Source organism: Alligator mississippiensis, chromosome 3 (genome assembly GCF_030867095.1).
Source record: "Alligator mississippiensis isolate rAllMis1 chromosome 3, rAllMis1, whole genome shotgun sequence".
NCBI lineage: Eukaryota > Metazoa > Chordata > Crocodylia > Alligatoridae > Alligator > Alligator mississippiensis.
In genome coordinates, this window is record NC_081826.1 from 258,319,039 (window position 1) to 258,342,033 (window position 22,995).

The following is a 22,995-nucleotide window of genomic DNA, read 5'->3' on the forward strand; positions in this document are numbered from 1 at the left end:
TCTATCCCAGGCCCTGAGGATTTGGACAAGTTTTTCCTTATGTCCAGCCTAAAATGGTCTTCCAAGAGTTTGTGACCATTGGCCTTAGTTGTAAGAGATTCTTATCTCTCAGCTCTGTGATCACAGAGTAGTGGCTGGGACCTCCCTTTTGCTGGGATAGAGGGACATTGTCCCTGCACAGGCTCCAGTAGTGGAGCCCACGCCGGCAGCAGGCAGCTCCCGGGGGCCAGGGAGCAGTCTCCTAGCCCCTGACAAAAGACAGCTGTCTCCTGGCCCCATGCTCCCTGCCAGCCCGTGGGCTGGCACCAGGGGGAGCCTAGAGCTCCCTCTGGCTGCTTCAGGGGGCCAGTACAGGGCCAGTGGGGGCAGAAGCAGATTGGTGCCATGAGCAGCAAATCTGTTCCCACTTCCCTGCACATGTAGACAGCTGCCTGGAGTGGGTTTATTCTACAGTAAATTAGAATAAACCCACCCCAGAGCATTTGCACATGTAGATGTGCCCAGAGTGTCTTCAGCCTCATTTAACTGATTTTGATCTAATAATCAAAGTCCAATCTATAAATCAGTCCATTGACCATTTATACTGAAAGTCCTCACTAGTTCCTGGATAAACCAGGTACCCAAATCTCAGGAGAGGAGATACCTATGATAGTGGATCAGCAAAAAACGGAACTGGAAATTATCCTTCAAATTCAGTTTGTGCCAAATTCCCTTTTAAGGAAGGTCTGACAAAAGTGATTTGTCAGCAAGTTGTCTCCAGGGGCAAAAACAGTACTAGCAACTACTGTGTTAGTTTTCCAGCAAAGATGAGGAGTTGTTGAAACCTGTTTTAAGACCCTAGGTCTTGGTGTGGTATTTCCAGTTCAGGTAGACTCTCTTCTTTCCCTCTCTTTCTAGATTTCAGTTGTTCCCCGGCCAGCTTAGATTGGTAGTTGGCACCAAACCACATATCATGGGCTTATAGCTGAAGAGTTGAATAACTCAGTCTCTTCTGTTGGAGGAAGCTGGGCCACTCAGAAAAGGTATCTCCCATCTGCTTTGTCTATCTGCTTCAGCAGAGCTTAACCCCCCTCCTCTCCCCCAAGCATAACACTACAATATATGCACAGGGATGACTTCATTCACTAACAAAATATGACAATAGTGTGGATAAAGAACAAAACACATAAGAGCAAGACTACAGGAATATGTGGGACAATGGTTATCCAACTGAGACTTCAGGGGGAATTCAGGCTGTAGAATGTTACTACCCAGACCAGAAGCCAGCATACTGTGACTAATCACTTTATCTCTTGCATAGTGATATGATATTTTTTAGAACTCAGTGGTGGTCAGGATCTTGGTTCTACCTCCTCCATATGGCACCTGCTGGAGCATGGGATTTTCTCACACCAGTTGGGGTATTGGTTTAATACTGACCAGGAAGAGTGCTCATATACAAGTTTAAGATCAGTTGGGAGACATTGATTAAATCATTCTCAGGAGTCATCAGCAGATGAGGAGCCTGGAAAGGTTAGATAACCAAAGACTGCTTTTCATGACCTGGTTCTTGCTTAAACCATTTCTTATGAGTGCCATCTACTGAATCATTCTCATCAGTACCCAGCCATTTCTTTCCAAGGAGCACCCAACACAGCAGTGCTTAACTTATTAGTAATGAAGGGATCTGAGCACATAGCACTACAGCTGCTGGAAAATGAAAGCTGGAGGGTTTGAGAGCTCCACAGAAATAATAGCCTTAAAACTTGATCTTGTTGCATTCATAAACAGTGACACTATTAAAATATTTATTAACAAGGTTCAATTCATATGTCATGTGTCCTATGCCCAGAAGGGGGAGATGTTGCCAAACAGCACAAAGCTGGGAATAGAGAACTCTGAACTGGACAGTTGGAAGATAGTAACTGGGAAGTTGACAAAAGTTGGTGACTGACTAGAGAGTTGAAGAGAGAGAAAGTGCTAAGGGAAGGTAATAGAAGGGGGAACAAGCAGGCTGTTTCAAAACAGTGAGTAAAGGGGAAAAGAAATTGCCTGGAAGTAGGCAGGTACAGGGTGTATTTTACCAAAAATTGGGAAAAAAAATCTACACAAATAATAAAAACAGAAATACAGAAAACGAAAGAGTGAAATACAAAAAAAAGATACTGGAATATATTATAAAGGGAATGAATACAAGTTTCCATAAAGATTTCAGTACATGGTATATTAATTTGGGGATCAATCCATGTACAGCCTGGGCAGTGTCAGACTGCAAACTCAATTTTGAATATGGGGCTCAATTACCTTCACTGTTGCTTTTACCTCTGCTTTCTGGTAAAACCCACAGGATGTTGATCAGGAGAGGTCCCAGATGATTGGAAAAGGGCAAACATAGTGTCCATATTTAAGAAAGGGAAAAAGGAGGACCCAGAGAACTACAGACCAGTCAGCCTCACCTCAGTTCCTGGAAAAATCACGGAGCAGATCCTCAAGGAGTCCATTTCTAAGCACTTGGAGGAGAAAAAGGTTATTAGGAACAGTCAGCATGGATTCACCAAGGGAAAATCATGCTTGCCCAACCTGATTGCCTTCTGTGCTGAGGTGACTTGCTTTGTGGATGTGGGGAAACTGGTGGATGTGGTGTACTTTGATTTTAGCAAAGCTTTTGATAAGGTCTCCCACAACATTCTCACGGGCAAGCTAAGAAAGTGTGGGCTGGATGAATGGACTGTAAGGTGGATAGAAAACTGGCTGGAGTATCAATGTCAATGTCTTCATCAATGACCTGGAAGATGGCACAGAGTGCACCCTCAGCAAGTTTGCAGATGATACTAAGCTGGGTTGAGTAGTAGATATGCTGGAGGGTAGGGTTAGGATTCAGAATGACCTAGACAAATTGGAGGATTGGGTCAAAAGGAATCTCATGAGGTTCAACAAGGACAAGTGCAAAGTCCTGCACTTAGGATGGAACAATCTCATGTACCAGTACAGGTTGGGGGCTGACTGGCTGGGCAGCAGCTCTGCAGAAAAGGACCTGGGGGTTACAGTGGACATGAAGTTGAATATGTGTGTGCCCTTGTTGCCAAGAAAGCTAATGGCATATTGGGCTGCACTGTTAGGTTTGTTGCCAAGGGAAGTGATTATTCCCCTCTGTTTAGCATGTGAGGCCACATCTGGAGTACTGTGTCCAGTTTTGGGTGCCCCACTACAGAAAGGATGTGGACAAATTGGAGAGAGCTTAGCGGACAGCAACAAAAATCGTGATGGGCTGGGGAACATGACTTATGAGGACAGGCTGAAGGAAATGGCTTATTTAGTCTAGAGAAGAGACGATTGTGAGGGGATTTAATAGCAGCCTTCAACTACCTGAAGTGGGGTGCAAAAGAGGATGGAGCTAGACTGTTCTCAGTGGTAGCAGATGACAGAACAAGGAACAACAGTCTTAAGTTGCAGCAAGGGATACTACATTTAACTGAAAATGATTTTTTCCCTGGTTTTTGTTTTGGCCAAAACTTTTCCCTTCTTCTTGGGCCAAAACAGTTTTTTTTAAATTATTATTATTATTATTATTATTATTACTTTGTGCTTATTGAGTAGTGCTACTATACACATTCATCCCAGACAAAGCTTGCTGGGATTAAGCAAATAAGCAGTGTGGCAGACTCTGTCTCTGTTTCTCTTCCCTCTGATTCAGCATTAGAGGACAACTTCTTTTCTAAATCTTCATTTCTTATTTGTTTTTCTTATTTTAATGCAACCATTGCACTTGTCTGAAAGTAGTACTGAGTAGAATAAACCATTTCTGGAAAGCACACAGACAGGTGCAGTCCATGGACTTTGGTTCAGTTCCTAATGCCTGTCTTCAGGAATGAGATCCATAGCAAGCAGCAGAGACTTTTAGAGGATTATAATGTATTTTGGGGGGTTTGATGCTTCTGATGTATGCTTGTATAAATCAGGAGAAACTCTCTTGACATCCATGGAGCTATTCTGATAAAAGAAAAAGTAAAATCAAGCTTCATCTGCTGAAATGATTTAGATATAAGAAAATGTTTAGTAGAAATCTCGACCATTACTTTTCAGTCTTTGATTTTTCCATATTGTAAAGTATTGATTACAAGACAGTTTCATACTGTGAAGGCAAAAGTTTCAATGGAAAATCAGGAAAGGTCCTGAAAATCAGGGTCACTTGAGAGGCTTTTGTGATTTCCTGTAATGTGACATAACAAATCTATTGTGGTTTTACCGGGAAATTGCCAGTCGAGGTCAACGTAGCAGAAAATAAGAGTAGAAAAAACATGCATAAGCTTGCTGAGCCAGTGTCTGAGCCCTGCTCCTTATTGAATCAGCAGTAGAGGATTGTGCCAGATCAAATTTACATAAAACAAATCCTGCAGTGTGTATCATTTTAACATGTGTGTTATTTTTTGTCAGTTTAATTTCATATGATCAGAACTTTTGTTTAATGATAAACAGCTCTTGTTACTTGGTCACTTAAACACAGGCATGTAGCACCCATTTCCCTTCTCTATGTTGCCAGCTTGTATAGGGCCTAATGCTAAAAGGTTCTAGGCAAGAAAGACACTTTTTGGCCCAAATCATGTCTCCTTTGCCTAGGAAAGCTCTGACATTGAATAGGCCTGGTAGAGAAGAACCTCAGCTGCTCTGCAGTTTGGACTTGTTGCAGCTCAGAAGGGGGACACATTTCCTTCCTGCCCTCTCCAGCTGCCCAGTGGAGATCCTACCCTTCTCTCCTTGTAGTGCTTCTGCCTAGGAATACAAGGTATGGGGATAGGCTCAGACACAGTTTTTGCAAACACTGGATCTGCAGGAGGGCATTTGGTGGTTCCCAGAAACTCTGCTGGGCACCCATCTAGCTGCAGTGTCCTGTGGAGGTGGGGGTCCCTTAGCCACAGTGTGCCCTTGTTCCTGGCTGTTTTGGAAATGTTGGATAGCTTCCCTGAGCTCTGTAGATATTTTCTAGAGTCACAGTCCTCTTGTACCCTTACCCCATACAGAGACACTGGACACTGCCTTCCCATTAATTTGCTCCTTACTAACCTCCATGGCCATATAACAACAAAGGTAGAGTTGTAAACCCTAGGAGGAAGACAAGGGAATTGGGCTTCTATAAGTCAGCTTTGCTGTCCAGGGAACCTGTCACCTCAGGGTGAAATCTTGCTAATACGTGCAGCTCTGTCAAGTTTTTGCATTAGCTTAGAAACTGGTGCAGGTTCTAGCCGCATCAGGCAGACATACATGAGCTTGTGCTACTAAGACATGGGGTTACTAAGTGACTTGCTAAAGGTTACAAAGGGAACCTACTGAGCTGGCAATAGAATTTGGATCTCCAGGGCTTTGGTCTGGTGCTTTGCCATAAGACCAGCCTTACACTGGGTCTGATCTTTTGTATTTGATATATAAAACTAAATTTTACATCCCTTAGAAAAATGGTAACTTTGCAACATAGGCTAACAGAACACCAGACCACCTGAAATGAATCACTAGTTTCTGCCCTTAAAAGTTCAAACATACACAAGTTCTATATCACTCTTTTTGCTGACAGAGCAGAGTTTTGCTCTGGGGAACCTGTGAAACAAGATGATGGTGAGTAGAGACAAGTGAATTATGTTAACTTTCCATATTAAGGGCGCAGCTTTGATTTGGTCATATCTTACATCATCTCCCCGCTGTGAGATTTATCATTCCCCATAACAAGGAGCATATGCTGCTTAGAAAATGAGCTACCTTGGCCCCTGTACACTGGCATTTTACTCCAAATTTCCCACATTTCTATTATTACTGGTATCAATGGCAAGCACAGACATGTCAGCCTGTATACCACCTTCCCCAGACTTGCTCCACATAGGGGTAGAAGACATGGTTAAAAGACTGGTGGTCAGCCTATAACAGGGGAGCTCAACCTCTGGCCGCAGAGATATGGCATCCAGCTTGAAGGGCGTTTTAAAGGTCTGAATATTTGGCAGCAGGAAAGCAGTGGCAGTGTTAATTGCTACTCCCCTGCTGCCAGATTTTGGGACCCACAGTGTGGCCCTGTGTGCAGGGCAGGATGAAGCAGGATTAGGGTGCTCAGGGCCCAATCTGGGTGGTGTAATGTGGGGTCCTGGTGTGCAGTGCTTGATCTGGACAGTGCAGACCCCGATCCAGGAGCTGACCTTGTGTATCTGACCTGTGGATGAGCCCCATGCCACTCATCTTGTCCATGGAGCCCACAAGTTGAGCACCTGGTCTACAGTATTGCTCCCACAGTCACTGATGCGAGTAAAGGTGAGGAGAAGCTAAAAGAAGAAAAAATATAGAGGTATTCAGAACAAGTGAACATTATTTCACAGAAATAAATATCTCCAGAGTAACTTTCCAGTCTTTGGTTGATTGATTAGTTCTTACTACGTGACTGTGAGAAAGGTAAGGGTATATATAAGAAATCTAAGGCAGACCCTTCTATGGTAAACTGTGGCAGGTATTTAACAGTAAACAGAGTCACTTTCTACATGGGAAGAAGTGAAGTACTAAAGATATAATGCAGGTTCTATTGGGAAGAGCTGGATCTCAGTAAGGCCATCCCAACTCTTCTGAAAAGTGCCAGGGAAGACAAGCTGTCTTAATTCCAGCTAACAGCTCATTTAAGTAATGGCACCTCCAGCAGCAATGTACCCCCTAAAGTCAATATGTTTTGGTTTGGTTTTGACTCAGAGGAAAGGTTGACTCACATGAACTCACCAGCACTACTTTCTCCAGCAGGTAGGTGTTCCATAGAGGTCTGTTATTTAGTTGGTGAGGACAAACTTCCTTAACTTATAAGATTTAAGGGGATCAAAGCAAGATGGGTTAGGCATGATTGGCTTGTTTAAGAAAAGAGATTTGCTGATGGACAGCTTATTGTAGAAAGAAATATGGGAAACAGGCCATTGCTGAAGAATTAATGGAAATAGAATCTGAAGGAAGAGATGCTGAAGGAGGAAAGGAAGAGAAGGGAAGGAACTGTTTAGTTGGACATGGATGTACAATGCTGTAACTCCTCACCTCTACCATTCCTCTTGAAAGCTCCGCATATTCAAGTCCTGCTTACATATCTGATCTTACATCTCTGATCTCATTTTCTTTGCCCACTAACTTGTTCCATATGTTCTCCCTTTCTCAATGTCACTACATTTGACACTTAAGGTTACACTTGGCCTTGCAGAGTATCAGGACCTATGGCTCGGCAAGCTACAAATCCTATTCTCATTTGCCACCCAGGTTTGCTCCTTCCTGACAGAGCACAGTCTCCCTGAAATGCTGCAGCATTATCTTCCCACCACCGACAAAAAACAGATCTTGTATAACGCACTGCTTCTCTCTCAAATTTGTTAATAGGAGCTGTGTGGTAATGGCCAGAAACAGCCCTTTTTTATATGATAAAAAAAAAAATCTCTCCCAAGATAGCTTCCTTGTATTTCTGTTGTTAAAGTCTGATTGCTCTTTTGCACAACAATCTAAGGTTTCTATTTGCTGTGTGTAAAAAAAAAGACATAACATGATTACTAAGACAATTTCCCAGATAACTGCAGAAAAGTGTTTAATCTTAGGTTGCTGTGAAGCACTTGTGTGTTTCTTTATGCTGGTAGTCAGGACATTTATCATTACTACTCTGAATTATCTCAACATGCCATGATGTCAGCTATCTCACTTTGAAGTGGCCTTTCTTACAGTGGGTGGGTTTTTAAAAAATACGATTTAGTCAAAGTCAGTGGAATAGCCCAAGATCGCTGAGTTCAGATTCACTGGATATATGACTATGTGAATGGTTACTTTTTTATAGAACGTGTGTGCAATGAGACAATTACAATAACCCAGGAATTTCTTTAATGGTTCAAATGGTGAAAGGCAAAATTTGCCACTGGCATAAGCATTTTCAGCTTCATGGAAGTGAACAGTTATGGCATACCTGAATCTGTGTCAAAATGTGAAGAAAGGTGGGATAGGAGAGAAAATGGCTTGATAGAATTTAGAAAACACTGTATGAGCAAAGCCAGGCATTCTGAACTTCAGATAGGCTGCCCCCTTTCTTCCAATCCAGTTATAAACAATTACTGTGCAATAAGATGGTAACGAATAGAGGGTGCATCTACGTGAAGCATTTACTGTGCAGTAGATTAATTAGCTGCACAGTAAACAGTGCACATCTACACATTGTACATCCTATTAGGCTGGAGTAAAATTAACTCTGCAGCAGGATAGTACTTGCAAATACATGTATTATTTTGTTGCAGAGTTCTTTACTCCACAGCAGCACACATGTAGACACTGCCCTAGCTGGCTGGGGCAAGAGTGTACTTCAGTGCAGGGGCTGCCTGAAGGCTCACCCCATGCTGAAGCACCCTTATGCCCTAGCCAGCCCCTCTGCAGCATTTTGAGACAGGGGAAGCAGCCCTGGGTTGGCAGGCCGAGCCTTCCAGGCTCCCTGCCAGCCAGGGCTGCTGCAACCCGGTTCAATGTACTATAGTCCTGGGTGCACATTCAAACAGCACACCCAGGAGCAATACACTCTAGAGCAATAGGCTCCAGAGTTTATTCAGGTGCATTAATTGCATGTGTAGATGTACCCAGAGAGATGTATTGTATATTAAAGATTTGTGTTGAACCTACTCTGTTTGTTCTGTCATAATTGTAACTTTTGGATACCAACTCCAAAGCACTTAAAATGTGCAACACTGCACTTTAACATGACAGAAATAGCTTGAATCTCAGGTCTAACAAACCTGTTTTGTGCAAAGCAGACTTCACCTAGCAGGTCCAGTCTCTGGATTTCCTTGATTTGTGTAAGGTTTTTAGGCAGTGAGGTCTTACATTGCTTGCAGATACGGGCCTTGCCAAGGCACCCCTGTGCTCTGCTGATTCCTAAATGATGGAAAAACCCATTGGAGCTATAGTTGCCAAGCACAAAATAGAGCTGTAGAGGAGATAGAGGGATAAGGTGGACTACATAAACCATAAAACATTCAAGGGCACCGTTATCAGCTGTACTTTGAGGTTGGAGTACTCATTTCAGCTGTGAAAGAAACCTCCTTCCTATGCCTTAGTGAGCCTCTGTGATGGTGGGTGGGCCTGTGTGATCAGTCACAATGGAGGTAAAGACTTTGGGCATAGTGATGCCATTCTCCCTGACACTGAGTAATATCTTCTCAGGTAAAGAGTCCCCTGACACTTGACAGATTTGATAGCATCTAGTCACCCCTCTGTATCATGCTCCAGTACTTGCTGTGACATTGAACACTCTCAGGTAAACACGTTAGCTGGATTTAGCTGTTACAAGGAACAAGAGAGTTAACAATGTTGATAGTTAAATTGCTCTAATTCAACTTCAGAGATAAATTCCCATATGTTTATGGAGCTGGTCATACCTTTCCTTCAGCTGTTATATTAGAGTATTTGCAGGATCAGGAAGGGAACATGATAGTTTGTACCAGAGTCCCTTGGGAAGATTAACAATTGCTAGAAACCATGTTCGTAATGAAAGGGCTGATTTTGGAGGGTAATGCTATGGTGGGAGGTAGAGTCTGGAGCCAGCCTCACCCATGGAGTCATGGAATGCACATGGTCCTGGATATTTGTGTTTGGCAATAGTTATTATTATTCTCTTTGCTGAAGCCCTGCAAAGGGGGCTGGATTCTGACTATAAATGGCTAGTGGAAAATACCCATGACAAGAGGAAATCACTGTTGGCACAATACCAGCAGAGCCATGTTGCATATATGCCATTTTCCTTCCACCTAGAAGGGGTCATATATCACAGGAAATGTTAGGGGTGGTTTTGGGAAGAGCTACTTCTTTGGGAGGAGCTTATTCCCCTCTGGTGTAAATTGGAGCAGTACATAATTGCTCTATAGCACTCTGGAATCAGGTCGGTGCCAAATCAGGGAACTGTAACCTGAGGGTCATCCCACCCCCACACCAACTAATGGCGAAGACTGAGCTTTTAGGGCTTTAGAGGTGAAGTTACTTTTTTGATGCCTAAAAAATAAGAATCACAACAGGTTTAGTATCATCTGTTTGACATGGTTATCCCTTCAGGGACACCCCTATAAAACAAGCTTGCTGAAGGGCATTGTCCTGTTTGCCTAAATGTTTTGACATTGTTATTTATTATCATTTTTTATTTATACTAATCAGTTTCATTGTTTTACAGGTCATAGCTCAGGGCTCATGACAAGGGGGATGAGCTACAAAAACATGTCCCACACTGCAAGTCCCATTTCTTTACTGTAAACATGTGAAATTCTTTGCTAACAACATAATATGGGAAAAGGGAACGCTGATAAAACCAGGATGTGTGGGGACAGCTGATCCACTGCAATTAAAATAAAAGCCAACAAGATACTCAAACTGGAAAAAACCCAGAGCTTTCTTGGCTGTTTTGCAGGGGATTGAGTACATTTCAACTATTATAGCTCCCTAATTTATTGAGGTTTGAAAAAAAGTTTGGGTTAGCATTTTGTCTCTTGGTTCTCATTTCTTTATCCCTCTGCACTTCCCAGGTTTGGATGTTAAAGTAGAGCAGAGTTTTCTGAGAGAGACTGGTGTTTTTAGCTTCTCTGAATCAAATATGTTTTGGAAATCTGAGAAAATGTGATAATAGGAGATTCTCAGTCTCTTTCCTAGGCCAGCTAGATTTGGATAGTGCTTTAAATTGTGTCCTATGGCTGCTCTTTGAATCAAGCACTGTAGCTTCCATAGGGTAATAGTGAGCTAACAGTTTTATTGAAGACATCTGCACTATGTGGCTATCTACTTAGCAGTGAATTGCTAGTAATTCCTATGGCCAAATTTTCATTTACACTGGGGCCCCTTTATACCATTCTGGCAGTCTACGGGAAGTTTAACAGTGGGAATAAATTGCATTTATATACATGCTTCATATATTACATGTGGGTTGGTGTGGTAAGTGCATCCAGTATTTCTGTCTTACACATGAGGATCATGATTTTCTATTGATATCTGAAAGTTTTGTGCATGCAAGTAAGGCAGGATCTGGTACTGAACATCTTTTTTGTGATAACTATATTATTAACCCAGGTGTAGGTCCAAATTCTGAATACATGGGAACAAGTGGTAGCTTTGTCACTGTCTCAGTGCAACAGTGATTCAGCCCCAACTCTCACTTTACACTGTCTCTTTAATAGTTCTGTTTCCATATACATTTAAATTACCAGGGACCATAAGATATGCATTGGAGGTAAAAAAAAAGCATAATGGGGCTGGTTTAATTTATCTCCAGGCCTATCAAACATTTGTGCTGATAGTATTTTTATGTTCTTAGTTTTCATTTTAAAATAAACAATAACACTGTGATGGGAGATCTCCTAATTTCCTGTTAATAGAGTTTAGATTGAAATGCATTTTTCAATGGGAATGATGCCCATTTAAATTATAGATGGCATTTTTTCCATTTTTAAGCTCTTCAGTTCTGGCTGGAGATCCTTGAGTCATAATGAGTTTATTGCTCCTTTAACAATATATAACAGCCAGTTTTGTATCATATCAAATATATATATAACAGCATTAAAGTACATTGTGGATGTCTTTTCTGTCTTTTCGAAGATAGAAAAACTGAGGAGTTATGAATCATGGTTTACTTAATTCTCCCCTCCTGCTCGCTAAAATAAAAAGCTTAATTACTTACTTTCTTGTACCTGATCTTATTGTGTGTTTATATCCACTTTGCAGGTGTGTGTTTGACTGCACCAGGTGCAAAGCAACGTAGAAACTTGCCTAAAGTGTTTCAGAGAGCAATGAAAAATGGAAGATCTTACTTTGCATGTGCATTACCCACAACACGAGCTCATGTGGAGATGAAACCCTGAAACAACATTGCCATGGAAAACATTAAAAATGTTTTATTTACATGTATATATTTTCATCTCTCCCACATATGGGATGACAGAATTATACGTCCAGCAATCACTGACGTGTAGGAGCTGCTCCCTCATCATTCAACCTGGGTGACATCTGCACCCAAAGGAGTGGAAGGATCAGATTAGGCAGCGGGGCAGTTCAGTGTAGGCATTGCAACATCCTGATGGAGGGCTGTGCCTACCTCCAAGGCTCAATAAACTCTGAGTGTGAAATCCTGACCACCTTGAAACCAATGGGAAAATTTCCATTGACTTCAACAGAAACCAGATCTCACACAGTATGAACAAGGCATGAAGAAGGAACTGATTAGAAAGAAAAAACCCTAGTAACCAGTGACCATGGAAAAGAAAACAGGAAAAGTATGTGACAGCTTAATGAGGCTTTAGCTTAATAACACATTTTTTTCTTTAGGGACTGCTATAGTGTAGCAGTGATTCTCCAGCTCCAGATTTATTTATTTGTTTATCATTTTTCTACCAGTACCATAATTTCACTGATTTTTTTTAACAGTAGTTCTGTAAAACATGACAAATATAGCATCTATACAGTCAAGAACTCTGTGACTGGGGTACCCGTGCTTCAAGGTATGCTATGAGATTTGCAGCAAATAAGTGCTCAGCTGATTATTTCTGCTTTCAGTTTATTTGTGGCATAAAGGACCTCTCAGATTTTGAGAGTATTGACATAATGTGTTGTAATCACTCATCCAGAAGTGTGTATGCAGTAAATGACCTGCTTTTTAGGAAGTCATTAATCAGCAGATCATTGACAAGGTAGATCCTAATGTCTTTTCTTGTGTCTTTGGACATGAAGGGCAGGGGCTGGTTGTTACAGAGCTGTTATAATGAGAATAAACTAGTATCACTGACTTCCTGAGGAGTTCTTGTACTCTTGCTATGATAGTGCCACATTTTCAGTGGTAAATTAGGCTGTGAAGTTTAATGGGTACATAGAAGACAATGCTTTGCTGGCTGCAGGCGAGCTGTCAAAGAAATTCACAGGATGCAAATTCTAGATTCTGCTGAAGGAAGGAAAAGAGTTTGAGGTAGCCTGAATGGAGCCTTGGACTGGAGTCTGAATGGAATATCGACCTTGCTTAAAGGCTTAGTGATATTTACCAGGACCTGAGTGACAGATACACTGATTTTGTCTTCAAAATCAGACATATTAACCCTTAATCACCTCCACCATCCAATGTACAGTGTAAGACAAATCTCTTTCATCAATTTAGGGCCAGTTCCAGATTAGTAAATGAGGCACTTAAATGGGACTTAAATTGCCTAGGTCAGGGGAATGCTGGAATGGAGATGCCACCACCAACAACCAGGTTAACCTTCCCCTGGTTCTTTAGCCACCACCAAATTATGGGCTTTGTACTACTGCTTGGCATATAAAGCTGCAGTGCCTAGGGGACCAAAGGAGGGTTATCCTGGCTCTTGGTGGCCACACCTAACCTTGCAGTAGCAGCACCTCTGATGCCGGGAGGGAGAGGCTGACAAGGGGATTCCTGTCCGCACCCCATACAAGTGGAGCCACAACCACGCCCTGCCTCCATTCATTCTGGCACTCCAGGGCATACATTCCACAACATATATCTCTGTTTTCAAGGGCACAAAGTCTACCAGTTATGCTTCTTGCCTGCTCTGCTTCTGGCTCCATGAATCTTAAACTCTTGGATGCTCCATGCTCAGCTTCAATAGACAGGATGAAGGGTGCCCCTTCAGTGACTGCTCCTGGTGATTAGGTCACTGTTTTGGGAGAAGTGGGTTGGGGAGGGCCCTAGAATCCCAGTCTCCCACTTCCTGGGTGACACTAGTCACTAGGCTACTAGGTACATGATGGCCATTGCCACCACCAAGCTCTGCTCAGTGAGGCAGCTACACTCAGCTGAGGACTTGGAATTCTGGATCCCAAGCAGTGGTGTAGCAACCGGGGGTGGGGGGCGGGAGGGGCCATGGCCCCCAGGTGCCAGCCTGGGAAGAGGGGTGGGCTGGGTGGGCCGGGCTGAGAGGCTGCGGTGCCCCCCAAGTTTGGTGTGTGGCCCAACCTCCCACTGGGTGGGTTGCCCATTTCTTTACCTGTTACGGCCAGAAATTCTGGCTGCCACCCCTCCTTTGGCATGCCACAATGTCAGTTTCCCCACAAAAGTGCTATGGGGCGGGGGAGGGGGCTCTGCACCCAGGTCGGCTCATCCCCAGTGGGGGGGGGCGCAAATGCAGGCATTGGCCCCTGGGCGCCAGAGACCTATGGTACGCCACTGATCCCAAGTGGAGCCCTGAGTTGGGAGCCTAAGTTGTAGAGAGGGACAGAAGTTCAGACACACTTCTGTTCTTAGCATTTCTTATTGACTTGTTCTAGGTGGCTCCTTACTCAGCATCTGGGCTGTCTAAATTGCTCTTTCAAGATGCCTAGCTTTCCCCAACGACTGTGTGGGGAGCCTACGTGCCTAAACTTGTTTCTCGGGATCACTTTTCTGGGCCCAGGTATTTAATGTTTAGGTATTATGAACTGGATGTGCCTAAGGAATCAATCAAATTTTTATTCATAGCTATCATTTATAATCCAATATAGTTTTGCCACTACTGTCCAGGATGCCCTGCAGTGCTAGTTGTTTTTGCAGTTGCAAGTATTTCAATTAGTGCAACTAATGTTCTGGGTCCTTTCACTTGTACCTGTATGTAATTCTGTGCTTCCCTGAATAACCAGCTTAATCTTTCCTATTAATGGAACTTGCACATAACATTTCCAAAAGGATCACAGAACACAAGGTATTTATTTTCAAAGTCTATATTGTAAATGGATTTTAAGTGCTGCACACAGAAGCAAATCGCAAGCTGAATACAATACTAAGAATGTGCACATCAAAACATAAGGAAGATTATTTTTCACAGCAGGGTTTTTTTCATTGTTGTATATCTGTACAGTGCTCTGTGGAGTGGGGCTGTGAACTCTGCATGCTACCACAATATTGTTATGTCTCTTGGTCTCTACATACACCAAAGCAAAGCTGGATCCAAAACAACCATATTTACTAAATGTATACATGCAGCTAGGCCTCTCTGAGCACATCTACATGTGATACTACATTGCCATAGCAACATGCTATGGAGATGTAACATCTGTGGGCAAAAATTATAACACTGCCACTACTTCACTGTAGCAACATGCTCCCTTGTTATAGCGTATTGCTATCACGACGTAGCAGCTAAAAACAACCATGTGCCGCCAGCGCATATGGGATGTTACTGCACCATCATTTAGTACTTCCTTTTGGTAGTACTAAATGACAGTGCAGTAACAATGGTACCATAGGGGTATGTGTAGACATGCCCTCTGTGTATATACTGCTGCTCTGGAACATATAAAACAGAACACAGTGAGCATCACTAGAGGGTTCAGAGACTTTTAGAGAAATACTTCACTATTATATTTGAAAATCAGTAGGTAAATAAGACAGTTGTTTTCAAACTTTGTAAAGTCACAGAATCTTTTCATATTGCTCCTTCTGCTGCAAAACCCTTATTCTAAAGAATGACAGAGCCAGTCAACCTGGCCTAGCAATGGTGGCACACTGCCTCCCAGCCTGCTCAGTCATTACCCTAATCTCTTTGCTGAACCCCAGGGTTCTGTGGAGCACAGTTGGAAAACCACTACTCTGAGACAACAAAAACTTGACTGAGTGTTGCTGGGGTGTTCATTAAGGTGCTGAGTACCACTAATGTTCTGTTTTTAACAGGAAATGGGGGGGGGGGGTCATTATCTCATCAATGGCAATAAGATCTTGATCCTGAAAACATTTATGCATGCCCTTATTTTCTAGAATGTGAGTAGCTGTATTGATATGAAAGAGCTTAAGGTTAAATGAATACTTACGGTCTTTCAGGTTGAAGTCTAAGAACTTTGTAGTATGGGACTTTAAAAGAAGGAAGAAAATGTGCTTCATTTATCTGACAAATGTATTTTAGCTTTAATTATTTATAACATTTCAGAATATGTTAGCAAATGTTCTGTAATCTCTTTGATAAAAGTAATGAAGTCTGAGCAATCTGAGACCAAATTACATCATTCTGCTATTAAATCTTGCTAAGAATCTGAGCAAGAAAGCACAGTTGTTGTGTGTGCACATAACAAAATATGACTTAGCAAAGCTATGCTGGATGACCAAGATTTTCCACATTAGGTACTAAAAGTTAGTCTTCTCAGTCTGCATTTAGGTACTGAAATATGGCCTGATTTTCTGTGTTGAGTGTTGAGTTTTAAGCATATCCCTTTGAATTAAATTGTAATAGCACCTACAGTCCTCCACCAAAATCAGAGCCCTGTCTGATTATAGATTGTATAAACAGATAGTAAAATATCGCATTCTCAAAGGCTTCACTGGACAAGTTGCAGAAAAAAAAGTTTGATTATCACCATATTACAAATGGGAAAGCAAAGCATAGAGATATGATATAACAAGACTGCTGCCAAACAGAAGACTAAATAGCCCACAGGAAGGCACATCCCGTGTTCTAACAGCACACAGGAAGTCTTCATTATAACTACAAACTGAACCTAGTTCTTCTGAGACTCTGACCAATGTTTTAGTGACATGACCTTTTGTCCTTTTGACTTCAGATAACTTCTACAGAATTCAAATAAATTGAGTTACACCATTGTAAATGACAGCAGAATCAGGCTATTTTGCTGCTGTTTCTAATTTGGGTTTGAACTCTTGCAACACTTAGGGATCCAGAACAGGACATGGACTTTGGCACATAGCCTCACCTTTATATGCACCAAGAGAAACATGGTAGATAAGCCCTTTGGGGGTATGCTGTATCTACAATGACTAGGTACAGATTCCTTCTTTCTTTCCCACAGGATATATGGAAGCATGTGGTTCTACATGGACACTGAAGTGGAAACGGGGTGGCGGTCCTAAGTTTATGTATCACTTGTTCCTGTTCTAAGTACTTTTGAAACCTAATCCTTATCCACAAGTTGTGCCATTGGCTTGACTCCAGTGGATTCACATAAAGGCTGCAGGAGTGAAACATTTTGTGACCTACTGATGTTATATGAATATCAGAAGAAAACTAATTTAATCACTTAAAGTTCTTTATTGTGCACAGTATCAATGAACATAACAAATTTACTGAACAGCAGCCTGGTATGCCAGAGATTAAGTATGAGATTTTCTAAATCCATGTAGATCAGCAGTGGCAGCAAAGCAAAGAAGCGGAGGAAGGTAATCAGGAGCTGTTTGTACAAAGCAACCACAAGTGTTTTTCATGTTGCTGGTCACATAGGTTAGTTACAAATGGGTGCCTGTATGCATGCGGGACATCTGCTCTGATGCATTCTAATTAGAATGCACCAGAGCAGAGTCTGCCGGAGTGTTCTAATTAGAACGCTCCACCAGCCGTGCCAGCATTGAACGAGCTTTAGTTAAAGTTCCCTTGCTGCCATTTTGAAGCATGGGAGGCTGAATACGTGAGATGCTGTGGTATTCTAATTAAAATGCCCCCTCCCCCTGACACCCTGGAGCACATGTGTAGACCCCCAGAATCAAAATGCAAAAATTATCTGGAAAATACAGTTTACAAGAGTTTCAAGAACTAAAGAGTTTGACCGAGTCAGCCTGAGAAGAAAAAAAAGGCAACATCATGGTATAGAATTGTTTCTTTGATCTTGTCAAAAGATAAATTAGGCATAGGGGGAACTTTTTTCTTTTCCCAGCTCAGAGCTCTCCAATGTGAGTTTATAAACCCTGGTATGTGGCAGAGTGGGGTGCAGGGAGTCGAGTAATTTATAATTTTATATTATTTAATTTGATCATTTACATGACTAATACTTTTTGAACTGTCATCATAGCTACATATAACTGAAGAAGGATTTTTCATTATTTGACTTTTGGGTACATGTCAGCTGATGTCTCAGTTTATTATTTTGTGCCTTTCTAACACCTTTCACATAGGAATCAAGAAACCCATTGGAAACACAAATTAAGTACTGCTGCTCAGAAATGTTCTGATGGAATGTATTTCCCCTGGATAATGTTAATTCTCTGCAAGTGACATGTTTCATAGAAACATATTGCCTTTGAAGAAAATTCATGTCAAAAGGAAGATTGAAAAAAAAACTTGGAACAGAACATTTTGCCTTTCTATTTTAAAATGACTGCTCATTTGATTTTTTAAAAATATATACTATAAAATATAAAACAAAAACTTAAAACTGGAATTAAAAAAGTTAAACTTTGTCAAAAGGGTAAGTTTTTGGTTGACCTGCTCAGCCTTGAATTTCAGTTTTCATGAAATTTCACATTTTTCTTCAGTTTCATCCAAGAATGGAAGAAATTAGAAATGATAGAACTCTGACTATACCAGGGGTCTAAAATTAAGTCTCCTATCAACTCTCTTAGGAAGTATGATTATCTCCATTTTACAGATGGAGAAACTGCAGCATAGAGAAATAAAAGCCTAAGTTTTAGGTGTTCAATTATGAGACACTTTGGATCTGATTTTCAGAAGGGCTGAACACTCATACCTCCCAGAGAAGTCAGGAACAACTGTATGTTCTCAAAAGAACTGAAGAGAACAACCGGGATTGCCACCTCACCAATCTTAAAAAGGCTTTCACCCAACAAGGACACTCCTCCAGAGAGATGGATCGCACGTTTGAAAGAGCCACCTGGATACCATGTGAAGAACTGATGCAGTACAGAACCCCCCCCCCCTCCCCCCAAATCGCACACCGCTGGTTATGACATATCACCCCTCCCTTGAACCTGTATGAAAAATCCTCAAGCAACTGCAACCCATACTAGAACGAGACCCTATTCTTAAAAAGATCTTCCGAGAGCCACCCATCCTAGCCTTCAAACAAGCACCCAACCTCGCCAACCTCATCACCAGAAGCAAACTTCCTCAACCCCAGAACACACCAAAAGGATCCAGACTGTGCCATGACAAGAAATGCAAAACCTGCCAACACATCTCCACTACCCCCACTATTACTACACCCCACAACAGAGCCATCAGCATCCCAGGATCTTACAGCTGCACCTCCAGAAATGTAATATACCTCATCCAATGCACCAAATGCCCTGATGGAAAATATGTAGGAGAGACCAAACAACAACTGCGCACCAGAATGAACGCACACCAGAAATCTATCAAAGACAGAAATACCCAGTTACCAGTGGGGGCACATTTCTCACAGGAGGGCCACTCTCTCTCCAATCTCTCAGTCCTGATCCTCAAGGGAAACTTACAAATCACTTCCCAGAGACGAGCCTATGAGCTCCATTTCATCAACCTGCTGGATACTAGAGTTCATGGACTAAATATAGACATTGGATTTTTGACACATTATAATCTGCCTGGCAACTGACTCCCCAGCCCAGCCCCTGGCTTGTTTACTTTTCATTCCATCCAGGAAGAGCACACACCAACTGCTGCAGCTTCCTTAGCCTGACGAAGGGTTTTTGAACCCGAAAGCTTGCTTAATAACTATTCTCCAACTATTTGGGTTGGTCTAATAAAAGACATCAAATTCACCCAAGAAACCTTGTCTGCCTCCTGTATGTTCTCAACACATTGGAATCCAGGCACAAAGTATGTAAGACTGGACACCCAAAAATGAAGACACCCCAAATTAAGGGGTGCGTATTGAAAATCTAGACCTAAATTACTTGCTCATATCACCCAGGGAATGTACAGAACAGTTACAAGTAGAACACAGGCCTCCTCATGTCTATTGCTTGGACTGGAAACACAAGCCTGCACATTCCTTGATCCCCATTGACAGTCTAGCTGTGCTGAGCAAGCTCATTTTTATAGAACAAGAGTGGCAGATAAGAAACTTCAGCTTCCCTCCATAGAGTTTGTATGGAAAACTGGTAGGAATCCATGAGTTAGGAGTAGGACTGGAAGGGACATCCTTGGTTATGGAATCCAGTGCCCTGCTCTTGCATGCAGCTGTCATAGGAATTAATACAGCTCCATCTTAAAAATAAATGAACTTTCCTTCCCACAGCTCCTATTGCTCTGAACTTTAGTATTACTTCTTTCTTCTGGCTGATATCAATAATAGTGCTTTCTTTACAGCCCTTATTACTGAACAAGGTCTCACAGGGTGCCTATATACATGCTCCAATGCATTCTGATTAGACTATGCCAGAGCAGATTTGATTAATCGAGTCTGCTGGAGCATTCTAATTAGAACGCTGCAGTATCTTGTGTATTCCCACATCTTGCATATTCCCATGCTGCGATGTCCCACATTTCAAAATGATGGTGGGGGCACTTTAACTAAAGCTTGTTGAATGCTCCTGTGGCTTCACTTCCCAGATCTTTGGGTTTTATGTAACTCCTAAACTATATCCAATAGATAAGAATGTAACAGAAGTCATTTTACAAGGGGCAATTTAAAGTTGTAAGGAGCAACTTTATTTCTACCCTTTTCTAACTTTGTAGTTCTTGACTTTGTAGTAGTAAGAGTTAATTTCCTTCCTGAGGGTTGACATGATGACATTAACAGGAAGTTGTCAGCTATTTTTGTGTGTGTGTTAGCAGTTGCAATAAAGTCCTTTTGAGAGCAAGAAGTTGCCTGCCTCTTCCTAAGCTATGAGATAGCACATGGTGTCAGGGGTGGCTGAATCCTGCTATCAACAGGAACACAAACATCAGCCAGCAATTGGGTGATTCCCACATGACAGACCAAACTCCAGAAGCAGTTGAGTCCAGCTCAGGGCAGAAGCTGGCTACAGAGACAATACAGGCAGTTAGAGTTTCACCACCAGAACAATTTGATTTCCAATCCCCTGGAATGTGGCCTTAGATGGATTAGATGTTTTAACTTTCAGGGAAGTGTCAGGTTTGGACAAAAAGTCTGAACCTTACCAAGTAAGTACTCTCATTCACTCAGTGGGAGACCAGGCTGATGAAATTCTGATGTCACTGCCTCTTCCAAAAGCAGAGAAAAAACAGTATGCTGATATAGTAGAGGCACTAACTGAACATTTTTTGGGCAAAAGAAATATGATTTATGAATGAGCTAGATTCAGTTTCCGGAAACAGGAGCCTTCAGAACCTGTGGACAGCTTTATTACATCTTTGCATACATTGGCTGACTCTTGCCAATGGGGAGATCAAGGAAGAATTAATTGGGACCGCTTAGTCATGGGTCTTCATGGTGTTGAGCACTCACAAAGATTACTGTTGGACCCTGATTTAACACTCCAGAAGGCTGTCATACAAGTCTGCCAATCAGAGATAGTTAAGCAGAAAAAAAGGGAAATCAGAAGTGAGTCCAAGCCCTATCAGGCATCAGCTAATATTGATGCAATGCACATTATCAAGAAACTACAACCAAAAAGATATAGAATTGACATACTCAATGAGTGGTCCCACTAGCACCCAAACAAAGAACCAAGTGGGAAAAAGGGCCAATGCCACAGGTATGGTAAAATCCCTGGTTATGCTAAATGTCCTGCTAAGGAAGAGATAGGTTGTTGATGTAAAAAGAAAAGTCACTATGCTTTAGTTTGTCACTCAACCACAGGAGTACATGAAGTCACAGAATGGGACTCAGAGGATTGCACTGGGTTATTACAATAACTTAAAGAGTCTTCATCAGACCCAGGAGTCTGGATGACAGAAACAAACCTCAGTGGACAGTCAATTCCATTTAAAACTGGAACTTACTACAGTTAGCATAGGGATAGGATTCTCTTTCCTAAAAGGTTACAGGGACCAGGTGAAACTACCTTCAAAGTACTGGGATACTTCAATACAAAAATGACACCAAAGCAGAAAACTATAGACCAGAGAGTCTTTATATTCTTTAATTTTGCTGTCTCTTTACTTGGCTTACTGGCCATACTCTATACAGCTGCAAGTGAAAGGACTCAGAGCATGAAATCCCGGGTTGTCCAAACACAAATGCAGTTGCATGGGCGTAAATGGGAAATTTTGTTTTGTCTACACACGGCCACATGCACTACACCTTGTCTGTTGACTGGATGAAATAGCAGACCAGAAACCCCTGGAGCAGTACAACAGAACCAAATACCATTCATCTTTTCAGGTCTTGGAAAAATGTCAAATGAATATAAGGTACACCTAAAAGCTGATGCAATTTCATATGCATTAACTACACCAAGACAAGTACCTTGCTGCTGGTGGACAAAGTAAAAGAAGAACTAGCACAAATGGAAGAAATGGGAGTAATCACAAAGATAGAAAGAACCTACTTCTTGGTGTTCTGGGATGGTGGTTATGCTAAACTCCATGGTAAGTTTAGGATATGTGTTGACCTCACACAGTTGACCAAATGTGTGCTGAGAGACACACGTTCTTCCTTCGGTGGAACACACTTTGGCTCAACTTGCAGGAGCCAAGGTCTTTACAAAATTGGATGCTTGGGCATGATTCTGACAGATTCCTCTAGCTGCTGAATCATCCAGGCTAACAGCTTCTATTATTCCATTTGGATGATACTGGTTTAAATGATTACCTTTTGGGATCTCATCAATTCCTGAATTCTTTCAGCTTCAGATGTCACAGATATTGGTTGGCCTAGAAGGTGTTCTTTGTCATACTGTGACATTTTGGCTTTTGGGACCATCAAGGCACACCATGATACAAGAGCGGATGCAACACTCAGAAAACTCCAAGAAGCCAGAGTTACACTTAATAAAAAGTGCACTTTTGCTACCTCTCAGCTCATGTTTATGGAACATTCAGCGCAAGGAATCGAATCAGATCCAATAAAAGCTGCAGCTATTAAGGGATTACCATAACCCAAGGATGTCCCAGAATTATGCAGACTTTTAAGAATGGCCACATATTTGGGCCATTTTGTACCAAACCTGGAAACAGTAACAACCCTTTGAGAGACCTTTTAAGTAAACAAGCTCTGTGGTCTGCTACAACAATCAGCCTTTAATGAGATCAAATCAATACTCAGCTCATCCCTGATATTAGCCCAATATGATTTGGCATGAGAAACATGTATTGCAGAAGATGCTTCATCCTATGGACTTGGAGGCGTGTTACAACAACATCAAGAAGCTGGTCATTGGGCCTCTATTGCCTTTATGTCAAGAGCACT